Source organism: Vombatus ursinus, unplaced genomic scaffold, assembly GCF_900497805.2.
Source record: "Vombatus ursinus unplaced genomic scaffold, bare-nosed wombat genome assembly UNPS02014198.1, whole genome shotgun sequence".
Lineage (NCBI taxonomy): Eukaryota > Metazoa > Chordata > Mammalia > Diprotodontia > Vombatidae > Vombatus > Vombatus ursinus.
This window is the reverse complement of record NW_020953976.1, coordinates 610,462-623,730: the sequence shown is the minus strand read 5'-3', so window position 1 is coordinate 623,730 and position 13,269 is coordinate 610,462.

The window sequence follows — 13,269 nt, the reverse complement described above, 5'->3', positions numbered from 1 at the left end:
GACAGGCCTTTCTGGACCTTGCCTCCTACCCTTTACTTGCCTAAAGGTTCTGCTCCCGCTTCTCTCACTATGGCAACCCTACAAAGGTTCTCAAATTTGACTGCTAACCTGTTGTCAGCCTCTTCCACACAGATTCCTGAAGGAAGAAGTTTCTGGAAGCTTCCTCCTCTTCAGGAAAGGGAGGTCATGAAGCAATCTTTAAGCTGTGCTCCTTTCCTTCCTGTGGCCCCCAAGGGAACTAGAAGAGGTCTGGCTTTCATTTTTCAAGTTTTAAATTTAAAATACTAATCTTTTTTCAAGGAACACAAATCTATTGGTAACCAACTGTCTTCAGATCTATTGGTGAATTAGGGAGATGTCCACCTCAAGCATGTGAAGACTTCCCTCATCACAGTGAGTGGATGAGGACAGTTTATTCCAACAGTCAGGAAGGTGCCCGAAGCAGGCACTGTGGAGCACTTAGAGCTTGGTCAGACGCTGAAGAGGCCAGAGTCATCCACTGCATCCCAGCCATGATCAGTCAGCTTGACTTTTATCCTGCTACTGGACTTCAATGACTCTGGAAGAGAGGATGAGGCTGATGACTTTGTATAACTCTGCCTCTCATCAATCCAATTCACATTCACTCACAAGTTGAGACATCACCTCAGGACGTCATTGGGGTCCTCTTCAGAAATGAAGGACAAAGAGCCACAAAAACAAGCTGGAGAAGAAAATGGCAATCCACTCCAGTATCTTTGACAAGAAAAACCTAAAATTGGGTCACAGAGAGTCAAACACAACTGAAACAACTGAACAACGACAAAGAAAGAAAGTAAAAGGGCTGCCTTGCTGCAGTGAGGGCAGAAATGAGATTATCAACATAAATCTGTAGAGGACCCAATCGTTGCAGTTTTGTGATTTTCGCCAGCTTCATTCCACAGCACAAGTAGGAGTAAAGGTGGAAGATGATGGGAGTAACACAAGTTTGGGGTTTGATAAGGCAAGGTCTTTGATAGGATAATAGTAAAATTAATAGCTAACTTTCACATAGTGCTTATTATGTTCCAGGCACTATGATAACCTCTTTACAATTCTCAACTCATATGATCCTCACAACAGCACTGGGAGGTAGTGCTATATTATTGTTGTTGTCGTTATCCCCTCCCCCCCATTTTCCGGATGAGGAAACTGAGCCATCCACTAAATGTCTGAGGCCAGATTTGAACTCAGGTGTTCCTGACTCCAGTCCCGGTGCTCTAGGTACTGAGGCACCATCTAGCTGGCTACTTTCCACCTGCAGCTCTGCTTGATTTCAACTCTATAGGAAAAAATGATGCCCATCCCAGGTTAAGAGGATCACTCCAAATCTCAATCACCGTGCCTTGGAATCTCAATTCAGCCTTGGAAACCCAATCTCCATCCCACTTCCCTCAGCCTCCTCTCCTCTCTGATTGGAGGGCTGGAGGGTGGAATACTAAATTCCTCTAAATGTCCTCCTTTCTAGATGGCAAGCTTTGGGCTTTCCAGCTAATTCCACTCCTCATCTTTAACTCTGCTTGTTTCTAACTCCAGGGAAGAAGATGCCTCCAGTTTCCTTTTGTGCATTGTCTTTTCCCATTAGATAGTAAGCTCTTTGAAGGCAGGGATTATCTTTCTTTTTTATTTGTATTCCCAGAATTTAGTACAGTTCCTGGAACATAGTAGGCACCATCGTGGGCATCAACAATAAATGTTTATTGAATTGTTAAGTCGAATAAGAAGGCAAGGGATGTGAAAGAAGAGAACAGTGGAGAATTGGAATGATCCCTCAAGGTGTCAGATGAGAAAGGGAGGGGACTGTGGCCAGTGCAAGGGTGATAGCCTGGAAAAGAATTGAGGGGTAGGGGGGTCAGAAGTCATAGTGAGGATGAGGAACAGAGCCCAAGGATATGAGAAAAGATTATGGTCACATAAGGGAAATTCATAGTTTATGAACATAGAAATGGTGCCTTTGTGGGCAATGGCAAGGTCGAGGGTGTGACCATGTCTGCATGTAGCTGGTATGGAGTGGAGGAGAAACTCATAAGGAATGAGTTAATAGTGGAAATGGGAAATTGAGGTATTTGATGGCGTATCAATATGTATGTTGAAGTCTGCTAATATGAAGGCAGGAGTTGGGGAGGAGAGAAAGACTTCGAGCTAGACATTGCCGTCATTGAGGAAGGAAGGTTGGAGGCAATAGATAACAACTCCCAGAATCTTGATTGGGTGATAAACTGGATTCAATTAACCTCAAAGGAAGAGGTTTTATTGAGTAATAGATTGAGGGGAAATCTGGAAGAATCAATGGTGGGTAAGATGCATTCTGACACCCCTACCATGATGACCAGTGATGGGGGGTGGGAGGGCATGGATGAAAGAGCAACCGGTGTTGGAAAATGTGGCCAGGGAGGCTATGCCATCAGGAAGGAGCCAGAAGATGGAGGGAGAGGGAAAGGAAAAAGTTTAAGATCAAAGCAATCGGTTACCAAGGGAGCAGGCATTCTAGAGGGCATGGTGGAGGTGGTGGCAGATCTGGAGTGGGATACTGGGTAGGAAGAGGATTGAATGGGACGGGAATAAGGGACTGGGCAGCAGGGGGATGGGGAATGGTGCCTGTGCAATGACAGTTGAGGGTTCAGACTCACTGGGATGGGAAGAATGTGATGGAGTTGAAGGAAACTAAGCATAGAATGATTTCCAGAAGACTTTTCAGTGACTGTTGAGAAATTCATTGAAGGAGGCAGGTGATAGAGTATTCAGGGTCTTCCCTCAGTGTCCAACCTTGTGGCAGGTGTGATGTGAAATCTTATGAGGCTCAGGAGCCCCAGCTCCCAATTAGGCAGGCAGCAGGTCAAGGCATAGGCTAGAGGAGTTCAAACAGGCAGCAGGAGCTGACTATTCAGAGTGAGTCTATTATGGGAAGAACCCTGCTTCTCAATGTCCCCTTCTGAGCTTCCTTCTGCTAGGATTCCTATTAAGGACTGTATTTTTATTTCAGAGATGTTATCACTGAGAAATGTGTATGCTGTTGAGCTAATAATTCCTCTTATTGTCCATATGCTTGGTATTAAAACTTATACCAGTGTCATCCTTGGCCCAAGCTGCCTTCTCCAAGGGACTCTGAGCTCTCGTGACCTAGGGTTCGATCCTGGGACCCTGATGCCAAAGAAGTCAGGTTCTTTCTCTGTCTCTGGTCCCTCCAAAGAAGAAAACTCCAGGGAAATCTCTGAAATGGAGCCTAGGTGGCTCTTGTCTAGGGTTTCTAGACATATGTTGGTAATAGGGTCCCCTCCCTCAAAAGCACTCAACATACAGTATGGATATCAGGTATTCTGTCCACCACTAACAATGCATAAAGTGAAAAAATACTGGCAGGATCCCTTGAAGAAATACAGGAAACAAATTACTCAAATATTCTATTAGACTCCTCCTAAAAGGTAAAGACACTTTACACTAAAAACAAAACGAAACAAAACAAAACAAAACAAAAACTACCTCCCATTCACTTCAGGCCGTCACTATGTAAGTGACTCACAGCAGTCATCATGGAAAACCAGCAAGGCCCAGACTTCCTGGTCCCTCATGGCATGGATGTTTCTATGGCTCTAGGCTGCTCCTTTTCGCCAAAATTGTGCCACTGAAAAAAATTTTTCCCTCTAGTTGGTCAGGACCCAATTCTCAACCACACGAACTTTCAGATTCAGTATTATCCATGATGGGGTAACTCCCAAGGCCGGAAATGTCTATTCTCAGAATTGCTCGTCTCCAACCTAGGAAACAGAAAGTCGAAAGAAGGCCTCGAGGAATTAATTACAGATTCATGAGCTCCCTTCTCTGGCCCCATGCATGGTCCTGTGCTTCCAGCTATAAATCGCTATTGATCAACAGGGGAAAAAAGAATCAACTGCCCCACCCACCCCCACCACTTTGCTGCATGCTTGTCTGAAAGAGAGATCGTGGAAAAGCCCCAAAGGGTAGGGAAGTCTGGAGCTCACTCACACTGACAAGAGAGTCCATCCTCCTGGACCTAAGTCAATCAATGAGTAGGAAGCAACCCCAGGCACCGGGGGACAGTCAGAGCATTTTCTGTGGTCTCTCAGCAAAGGGTTGGGGCACAGGCCCACCTCCATGGGAGCCTCACACCTTATAATCTTGTCAAATTGATCATGAGTACCACTGATTTTTTTGTTTGTTTGTTTTGTTTTGGTGAGGCAATCAAGGTTAAATGACTTGCCCAGGGTCACACAACTAGGAATTGTCAAGTGTCTGAGGCTGGATTTGATTTCAGGTCCTCCTGACTCCAGGGCCAGTGCTCTATCCACAGTGCCACCTAGCCACCCCCTGATTTTTTATTTTATTTGCTACTGAGCTCAGAATTCTATTGTAGTGGATATTCTGATGTCTCAACTATATTTCTGTCTCTGATGCAAAATTCTGGGGCTACTTTATATGTTCAGCCTTCTTGGAGAGTTAAGACCGAGGCCAAGAGATACCTGGCACCCCAAGAGATGTAGGGAAACAGCTCAATGGTAGAAGTTGGGGGAAAGGAGGATTGCACACCAACTCTGAGATTTACCAACAGTTTCAAAGGCCTGGACTTTCTTCCACCCTGCGGTTGTCACTGAGAATTTGTGGACCATCTGATTTTCCATCCCCATCCTCTCTAGCATTTTTTTTTAGCCTCTCTTATCTCTCTCAGCTCTTTTTCTGTAACCACCTTCCTTTCATATTTCTGTAGCACTTTTGAGACCCCCCTTCTCTCATAGGGGACCCCTGAAATAGGAGCTGCAGATTCAAGATTCTATGTAAGCCCCTCCCCAACGTGTTTCCTCTTTCTTAAGTCAGGCAGAGGACAATTGCTTCAAAGCAAAGACATTTAATGAAATAGCTGAGAGAGACGTTTTCTAACAGAACATTCCCTACCCCCAAACTGAGGGCATATACTCCCACAAATGTGCGCACCACCAACGGGGAGACTGAGCATGCATGAGGAGGAAATGGGCAGTGGTTGTGGAAGGCCAATGCATGCCTCTACTGCCGAGGAGTCTCAGGTTTTGGGGGCTCTACTCTCACTCGGCCTTCTGTCACCACTTCCAGGGTCTCTTGTGTTGCTCTGCTGGCCTCCACGCGCTCCTCGTTGTGTACAGTCTGTTGTTCCCCCGAGCAATGCTGTTTCTTGGGGTTGCAATGCTCTCCTGGTCTGTGAGTGACATTGTTTCCTGTCATTATCTTCTGGGCTCATTCCTTCAAAGCTAGCCAAGCCATCCCCCCATAAGTCCACATGAGACCACTAGAGGATAGTGCCTAGAAGGGGCAGCTAGATGGTGCAGTGGATAGAGCACCAAGCCTGGAGTCAGGAAGGGCTGAGTTCAAATCCCACCTCAGACATTTACAAGCTAGCTGTGTGACCCTGGGCAAGTCACTTAACCTTGTTTGCCTCAGTTTCCTCATCTGTAAAGTGAGTTGGAGAAGGAAATAGCAAAGATACCCCAGTATCTTTGCCAAGCAAACCCCAAATGGGATCACAAAGAGTCAGACATGATTGAACAACAATGACATAGTGCCTAGAACCTCTCCCTGAGGTCAGGCTCACAGATCTCTAGACATGGCCTCCAAACCCAGCAAGCAAAATTGAGGCAGAGAAGCTTAGACAGGCTCAAAGGAGGACATTAGGGATAGCAAACAGCCTTGAATCTGTGTCACTGAAGGATCTCAGGCAAAAGCAGGTGAGATGCCGAGCTTAGAGGAAAGGAGACTCGGGAAGCGCATGAGTGCCATCCTCAAGCAAAAGAGATTGGACTTCTTCTGCTTGGTCCCAGAGGAAGGGATGACGGGGATGGGTAGAAGCGCCACACAGGAAAACTCCAGCCAGATGTAGTGAAGAACGCTGTCCAGAAGTGAAATGGGCAGCCCTGGGAAAGAGAGCTCAGCAGCCTCTCACTGGAGCACAAAGCAAGGAAAAGAAACGATCACTTGTTGGGTGTGCTGGAGGCATATTGTTCCTTAAGCCTCCGTGGAGGCAGGGTTCCATTGGACTGTTTAATGAGAGAGGTAGAGTAATATCTGAGTTGTCCACAAAGTGGTCCCATAAGAGTTGTTTTGTTGCCTAAAGGAATATAGCAATCAAAAAAATTAATTGAAATAATTAAGTTCAGAAAAATAGCAAGATAGAAAACAAGTTCACCTAAATCATCAGCATTTTTGTATATTACCAACAAAACCCAGCAGAAAGAGCCTGAAAGAGAAATTCCATTCAAAATAACTGTAGAAGCTCTAAAATATTTAGAAATCTATCTACCAAGATACATCTGGTAATTATAGGAATTCAACTATAAAACTTTCTTTGCGAGGAGAGCTTTTAAGTTGGATTGAAGCATAACATTAAAAAAATCATGGTAAATCGTTCTGTAACTTCCTGACAAACAGAGGGAAAATAAATGGAAGTAGTGTGAGATTTTGAATTCTTGGGCTCAAAGATAACTTCAGTGGCTGCAGTCATGAAATTAAAAGACACTTGCTTCTTGGAAGGAAAGCTATGGAATATCTGGACAACATGGTAAAAAGCAGAGACACCACCTTATGAAGGAAGGTCCATGTAAGCAAAGTTTTTCTTTCTCCAGTAGCAATGTATGTCTATAAGACTTGGACTATAAGGAAAGCTGAACTCTTGAATTGTGGTGCTGGAAATGACTTTTGAGAGTCCCCTGGAAAGGAAGAAGATCATATTAGTCAACACTTAAAGAAATTGCTTCAAATTACTCATTGGAAGGACAAATGTTGAAACTGAAACTTAAATACTTTGGACATATGGTAATAAGATGTGACTCATTGGGCAAGACTTGATGTTGGGAAAGATTGAAGGCAAAGAGGACCCTCACCAGAAAAGGTGCTGTCCTCTGCGAGCAAAGTAGAATTGAATGAAGGATAAAAACCAACTGACCGACAAATGGTCAAAGGCTAGGAACAGGAAGGACAGGAAAAAGAAGAAATACAAGCTATTAACAATCATATGAATATTTTACAAAACACCAATGATTATATAAGTGCAAATTAAAGCAGTTCTCAGTTTCTGCTTCATATCCATCAGTTCGGCAAAAAATAGCAAAAAAGGAAAATAGCAACTGTTGGAAAAACAGACATACTGATACACTATTAGTGGAGCTGTGAGCTGGTCCACTCTTTTTTTTTCCCTAGGCAGCAGGGTTAAGTGACTTGCCCAGGGTCACACAGCTAGCAAGTGTCGAGTGTCTGAGGCCGCATTTGAACTCAGATCCTCCTGACTCTAAGGCCAGTGCTCTATCTACTGCTCCACCTAGCTGCCCCTGGTCATTCTTGCAGAAAGGAAATTGAGCCTGTGCATATTCTTTGACCCAATGATGCCATTACCAGACCTATACCCCAAAGAGATCAAAGAGGAAAAGGAATCACGTGTACACAAATATTTAAAGAAGCTTCTTTCATAGTGGGTAAAAGTTGGAATCTAAGAAGTGTCTACCTAGGGGAACGTCGGAACAAATTGTGACATTAATGAAATGGAACATTGGCGTGCCATAGGAAACGGCAAAATCATTTCAGAGGAAGCTCTGAGAAGACATTTATGATGGAGAGTGAATCGAACGGAATTTGGAGAACAATTTACGCAATGACACCCTTATAGAGAAAAACAATTTGGAAAGACTTTGGAACTGATTAAAGCAATGCTAATCCAAGAATCCACAAGACTGAAGATGAAACACACCGCCCACCTTCTGCTGGACCATATATGTTTACTGTGAAGAACAATTTTTTAATTGTTCTTTTGAGAGGGAGTGTGGGAAGGAGAAATAACAGGCTTGTAAAAATAAGCAAAAAGGATGACAGTATCCCCACTGGCCACCAGATGGTATTAGGCTCTCAATTGTTCAGATGACTCCCAGTCCCACTGCCCATGCTTTTTCTGTAAGCAAAGGAAACTAAACTAAACTAAAAAAAACAACAGCAGCAACAACAACAAACAGGACCCTGGCCGGGTTCTGATTTTAAGCTTGGTGATCATGTAGAAAAGGGCACCAAAATATCCAAGAAATTATTTTTATCTGTGGCTTCTTCCCCCTTTCTCACAGCTGGGTTATCCTCTCAGTTAAACAACCCCTAATATTCATGAGACTCTGTCAATCAGCCCTCTGAAGCCACAAGAATATAGAAAGAATCTGGACTGACTCTTCCAGAGGGAAACCAACTACATCTCCCCCTCAAGGTTCTAGGGATACCCCTGGGGGGTTGGAGGTATCTTTCTCTAATGCTATCAGCTCAAGCCTCCATTCTTGTGTTCTCCCTATTGTTAACCACCAAGGATTAAACCCCAATTCCATTTAACCCATTAAATTATATTAACTTTTGCAAAAGCACACCTGAGAAAATATAGCAGGGACAGATTCTTTTAGACATTTCTCATCCATACCAAGGGGCACACTCTTGTTATTCCCCATTCAACCATATAATGAATTGTTCTTCCCCTGAGATCCATTCCTCCTTTTAAATGGACAATCATTCATCTCAGAATCTCCATGTTAAGGATCACCCCACCCCTAACCCGGGCCGTGATCACGCCTTCATTTTTCTCTGGGTCCTGTTCCTGATTCCCTGGACTTTCTCCATCATGTGCCAACATAAGTACCTTCCCCCTCCCTCTCCTTCCCCCATTCTGCTTTTCAGCCCTGTTTTATGGCTTATTAGAATGTAAGCTCCTTGATGACAGGGGCTGTCTTTCTTTTTGCTTCTATTTGGACTCCTGGAGCTTGACCCAGTGCCCAGTACACAGTAAGCACTAAATAAATGCTTGTTGACTTCACTTGATTACTTTGGTGACTGAGGAGAGCAGCTTCAAATTTAAAACAGTTTCTATAGCATTCACACCACCATGTTCCTTTCCAAATGGGACATAGCTGCTGGATGGTAGATGGGTACATGGCTCAGTCAACTCTGGACTGGGTCAAACAGGCTGCTATGGATTTTGCTCTCCACCTTCAGCAAATTTCAGCAAATTTGGCTTCAGGCAAATTTCAGCATGTAACCCAGAGTGCCTTGCCATTTTGACCTTTTAAAGTACATAAAGTCATATTATCTCCAATATTCATTCACCTCAAATAGGAAATACATGGATATTTGGACATGACCAAAGTGGAAATTACAAAGACAAAAGCAATAGTACCTTCATGCACTCATGGATCACAGTAGGATGTCTGTGGTGGTTAAACAAAGGCCTGAGACTTTCTCTGTCTATTGAGGGTCTTCATATGTTTTCGTTCTGGGCCATCTGCAGTCATCCTGATAGATATCTGGCCATTGAATCCAGATGGCTCTGGAAAAGAAAGTGAGGCTGGTGACTTTGCACAGCCCACCCTCTCTTAAATTCAATTCACTTGCGAATCATGGTGTCATCTTCCTGATTTCATAGTACTCTTTGAAAACGAAAGACAAACTATAATCTTCTGTGCTCACCTTTTCACTAGAACACACCCAGATACAGAGATCCCAATTATACCAGCACAGGATTTGACATCAACAACAATAAAGCAAAGAAGAGATTGGAATATGATATGACAGGAAGAGGAAAGGAGTGTACATCCAAGAATTAGTTATCCTGAAGATTTGAGCATAACCCATCAGGATGGAAATAGCCTTTTAACAGACCCAATTAGTTTCAGGCATTCCTCTTGAGAAAACCAATCAATCCATAAGCATCCTTTTTTAAAATTCCTACAATGTGCCAGGCACTGTGCTAAGCACTAGAGATACAAAACAAAGATGAAACGACCCTTGCTTTTAAAAAGCTCACATTCTCTCAAAGAAGACAATATGCACACATATAAATATGTACAAGATGTATACAACATAAATAGATAGTTATCTGGGAAAGGCGTGAGCAGCTGGGAGAAACAGTAAAGACCTCAAGTTGAATGTGGCACTTGAGCTGAATATGGGATAAAACTTGAGTTTCTGAAAGGCAGAGATGAGAAAGAATTGCATTCTAAGCAGGGGTAGAAAGGCACAGAGGCAAAAGAGGGAAAGTTGTGTGTGAGGGACATCAAGAAAGCCAGATTGGCTGGATGGTGGATGATGTGAAGGGAAGTAATGCAAGTTGAAGACTAGTTGTAAATGGCTTTTATTGGTAAACTGAGGAGGTTTTAGGGAGCTACTGAATCAGGTAGTGATACTGTCAAATCTCACCTTCTGTGGGTCTTTCTTTCTCCATTTCCTGCTCCCATCACTGTTAGTGTCTTCCATTTGGGATTACTTTCACACACTCCATGTATCTTTAACGAACAGTTACTTGCACGCTGTCTCCCACATCAGAACATGAGTTCCTTGAGGGCAAGGGTCATGTTTTAGCCTTTCCTTGTATCCCCAACACTTAGACCAGTGCCTGGCATGTATTAAGTAAGAGCTTAATGAACTCTTGCTGACTGACTGAGTAGCAGCCAGGGAAGTTTGGGTCTGCAGAGTTTCATGGGTTGTGAGTGGTAGCATAGGGCAGCTGATTGATGTGCCTTTTCTAATTTGTTTGATTACTGCTCCCAGAGGAACAGGTGGAAAATGATTGGTGAATGGGGCTGAGGGAAGAGGAGAAAACATGAGTACACATACTGCAATAGGAGAGATTGCAAGATACCCAGGTACAATCTAGTTTCCCAGAAGATTGTTCATGCATGAGTCAACACGTCACCCCATGATGTCTTTAGTTCTCTTTGAAAATGAAGAACAACCGGGGCAAGTCACTTAACCCCAATTGCCTAAAGAAAAAAAAGAAAATGAAGAACAAGCAAGATTGTTTCTGGGTGAAGTGTAACTGCATAAGCTAAGGATGGGCTAGAAATAGTGAGTTAAGTGAGTTTTCACTCACATACCAATCAGAACAGCTCAGCCTCATGACAGAAAGTTCTAAAGCTGAGTGGATTAACTCCCTGGTTCATCTGGGGTGCATGGTCTCTGGAGGTCAGGTCTAGAAATTGGCTATTCCAGGTAGGGAGCAGGGAAGGCAGCATGATTGTCCCCAGTTTCCTGGTGGATTGTTGCTGGATGGGATGGGAAGCTTGGCCTAGCACTGACTAGATATGGTGGTATGACTTAGTTGCCATTTACTGACTCACTAGTCTATGGCTGTTAGAGTTCCTACTGCTGAGGAGCTTTGTGAAATTTCCCCTTCCTTACTCTTCTTTGTCCTATGAACCCAACAGCAAGGGGAAGAAAAGTTTTTCCCTATCACCCTCCTCCCCTTTTGGGATCATGGTTATATATGAGTTGGGAACTTTTTGATCCACAAGATTTGGGGAGCTTCTCAATCCACAAAGATGTGGCATCTGAAGGATGGGGAGGCGCAGAAGGCACAATGAGGAGACTTAATACATTTATGTTGTATATTTCTTTGCACTGGATTCCACGGCAGATTCAGGAGCTGGGGGCTCGGAGCAGAGGAAGTTGATTAGGAGACCTTTGATCAATTGATTTCCCCAAGCAGAGTCAATGATATTATAGAATATAAGGGTCAGGTAACAGAAAAAATGAGGTGCTAAAATCTCAAAATGCAATTGTGCACACTTTGTTACCCATTTACAAGACATGAATAAGTTCTTTAGTCATGGGGGGTGGAATTAACGAACAGCAGATAATCAAAAGATGGACCACACCCCCTGGTGGCCCTTTCAGAAGCAAGATACACTTCCTGTGGGTTACTCAAGGCAGGAAGCAGTGTGAACTCTGTCATTGGAGAAGACCCATCCACCAAAGAAGATTCTTTATTGTTGTTCAGTTATGTCCGACTCTCTGTGACCCCATTTGGGTTTTCTTGGCAGAGGTACTGGAGTGGTTTGCCATTTCATTTTACAGAGGAGGAAACTGAAGCAAACAGGGTTAAGTGATTTGCCCAGGGTCACACAGCTAGTAAGTGTCTGAGATCAGATTTGAACTCAGGAAGATGATTCTTCCTGATTCCAAGCTCTGTCCACTGTGCCACCTAACTGCCTCAACAAAGGTTCTAGCTCTTAATAAGAAATCACTCTTCATCTCTTGGTGGGAAGAAGATTTCTCTCTCTACCCTATGGGCCATGGTGTCTTGTAGAAGTTATTTGTCCAGTAGGAGACATCTTATGCATCAGGGAGCTGAGAACTACATGACCAGAAGAGATTCTCTGTCTAGTGGAAATTACCTGAGAACACCATGAGAAGAGAAAGAATTCCAGACCCCTGCAGCACCAGATGGATGAGATGCCTTGGTCATGCATGCTCTCTGAATGTGTGCTTCTCTGCCAGCATGCTAGTATGCCCTTTCTTTCCAATGATGCTTTTTAAATTTGTGAGAGAATGAGCCCCAGATTTATGAGACGATTGCTACTGCTCATGATATGTCACTGTGGTAAATACCTTTGCTTTTAACTCATTGTATCTTCTGGCTAATTATTGGAGATAAATGCGCTAGTGGATACATGTAACTCTTAAGCTATAGTTCAAGGGGGACAGATCCTCAGAGCATGTTGAACCCGAGGTAATCTTCCCCCCAGGAGAGCCAACCTACAAGGTCAATGGTCCCAAAGGGTAGCTACACAGATATTATCATCAGTTAAACTTTCTGAGATTGCTAACAGATTTAGGTTCGGTATGAAGGCCAAGGGAGAGACAGGGCTTTGTTTGGGCACTGGGTCAAGAATTTCAGACTCCTGGAGCCAGAAAGGTACTTAAATCTCACTACTTGGCCAACTCCTTGTTCCTTGTTACAGAGGGGGAAATTGAGTCCCAGAGAGAGACAGGGACTAGTTCAAGTCACAGAGTGAATCAGAGGCAGTCTGCACTCAAAGTGGGACTTCTGGATGATTCATCTGAAACTCTTTCCCTAGCCCAGGTCTGATGCAACCTAAGTTATCAGCAAGAATCTGTCTCCTCCGGCCTGGTCTGGGTCTTTTCTCCTGCTTCTGCCACTTGACTCTGCTCCTCTACATCACTCTCACCCTCTCCTATTGTTGAATTGGAAACCACATGGAGGAAGGAGCTGTTCCCCCATCCCCAACATTCCTAGGGGCTGGTGAATCTCAGTGGGGGGTTCCCTAGGCTTCTGACCAGTGACCTGTCCTTGATCTCTCTAGGGCTTGGAGTCACCATGTCCCCCACCTTCATCTCCCTTCTGTACTTTGGTGAGCCCTGGGAAGGGAAAGCCAAGAAAGCCTTGAAGAGGATTAGGGTTAGAGTTTAAGTGGGGAATCTTTCAAAGCTAGAAATGACCTAAGAAACCCTTGA